The following is a 1,895-nucleotide window of genomic DNA, read 5'->3' as shown; positions in this document are numbered from 1 at the left end:
GATTCAATTATCAAAGTATGCTGTACTGGACTTGCACCCCTAGTTACGCAGAAGTGCAAGCAGAGAAGCGGATGACCGGACCTTACCAACATACTCAAAAAAGTATTCTATACTGGGGTCTGTGCTCTTGACAAGCAGTGTTTCCAGTCTAGCTGTGTCAAATCGGGTGTGAAGTGTCCTTCTAGGTTCTGGCTGGTAGAGCAGAGGACTGAAAATCCTCTTTAGTTTCACGCATGGGACTCTAAATCCCAATTGCGCTAGCTCTGTGGTTCGATTCCACAACAGAACGAACAATGAATGAATGTGGGCGGTCAACCAGGTAAGCCTGTGCCCAGGAAAGAAAGGACTAGGGAGGGATTGAGAGAAGCTTTCACAGTGGAAATGAAAAAAGCATATCGTTCTTAGAAATTGTGGAATTTGACTCAGTTAGAGCTATGGTTTAGCATCAAGAGGGAAGTTTTGTAAAAGCAACAGGAAGAATTGCTCAGATACCCGTGAGCGTATATAACTTGGGTCGTGTTATAAATGCTCTGGCTAAACCTATTGATGGGAGAGGCAAAATTGTAGCTTCCGAATCTCGCTTAATTGAATCTCCTGCTCCAAGTAGAATTTCCAGGCGTTCCGTATACGAAGCTCTTCAAACAGGGCTTATTGCTATCGATTCGATGATCCCTATAGGGCGCGGTCAGCGAGAGTTCATTATTGGGGACAGACAGACTGGCAAAACAGCAGTAGCCACAGATACAATTCTCAATCAAAAAGGGCAAGGTGTAATATGTGTTTATGTAGCTATCGGTCAAAGAGTATCCTCCGTAGCTCAAGTAGTAACTACTTTCCATGAGGAGGGGGCCATGGAATACACTATTGTAGTAGCTGAAATGGCGGATTCACCTGCTACATTACAATACCTCGCTCCTTATACGGGAGCAGCCCTGGCTGAGTATTTTATGTACCGCGAACGGCATACTTTAATAATTTATGATGATCTCTCCAAACAGGCACAAGCTTATCGCCAAATGTCCCTTCTATTGAGAAGACCTCCCGGCCGTGAGGCTTATCCAGGGGATGTTTTTTATTTGCATTCACGCCTTTTAGGAAGAGCCGCTAAATTAAATTCTCTTTTAGGCGAAGGAAGTACGACCGCTTTACCAATAGTTGAGACTCAATCTGGAGATGTTTCCGCCTATATTCCTACTAATGTAAGCTCCATTACAGATGGACAAATATTCTTATCTGCGGATCTATTCCATGCCAGAATTCGACCCGCTATTAATGTGAGTATTTCTGTTTCCAGAGTAGGATCCGCGGCTCAAATTAAAGCCATGAAACAAGTAGCTGGCAAATCCAAATTGGAACTAGCTCAATTCGTAGAGTGACAAGCCTATTATTCGCCTCTGCTCTCGATAAAACAAGTCAAAATCAATTGGCAAGGGGTCGACGATTAAGGGAATTGCTTAAACAATCCCAGGCAAATCCTCTCCCAGTGGAAGAGCAGATAGCTACTATTTATACCGGAACAAGAGGATATCTTGATTCGTTAGAAATTGAACAGGTAAAGAAATAGTTCAATCACCCCAGAATCGTCGAAATCCCCTCGAAATGGAGAGCGGCCCAAGTCTCACACTCTTTCTCTCACTCTCTATCCTCTGTCTTTCATATTTTCCCCTCGTAGCTGATACAGTGAAATATTATTATGTAAGGGAGCTGATCCACAGGATTCAATGGTGAATTCTGATTTCCCCACAGACTGAACCAAAGGAGAAGAATAGAATAATTCACTGGTGCAGGCGGAGCAGCAAACCTTCGTAGAAAAGGGAGAGGGTATACCTAGAAATGATGAAATCAACCAGCACTGCATTGCTAATTGAATAAAGGAAGATGCCGACTACTTTCTA

At 43.4% G+C, this 1,895-nt stretch overlaps 1 pseudogene; it reads left to right on the top strand.

Annotated features, from left to right (window-relative positions):
• LOC123096776 (ATP synthase subunit alpha, chloroplastic-like) overlaps positions 1 to 1,603 on the top strand; it is a 5,555-nt pseudogene extending 3,952 nt beyond the window's left edge.
• The last annotated feature ends 292 nt before the right edge of the window (positions 1,604 to 1,895 follow it).

This window comes from Triticum aestivum, chromosome 4D (genome assembly GCF_018294505.1).
Source record: "Triticum aestivum cultivar Chinese Spring chromosome 4D, IWGSC CS RefSeq v2.1, whole genome shotgun sequence".
Taxonomy (NCBI): Eukaryota; Viridiplantae; Streptophyta; class Magnoliopsida; order Poales; family Poaceae; genus Triticum; species Triticum aestivum.
Note: the sequence above shows the minus strand (reverse complement) of the source record. Positions and strands in the feature narration are given on the sequence as shown.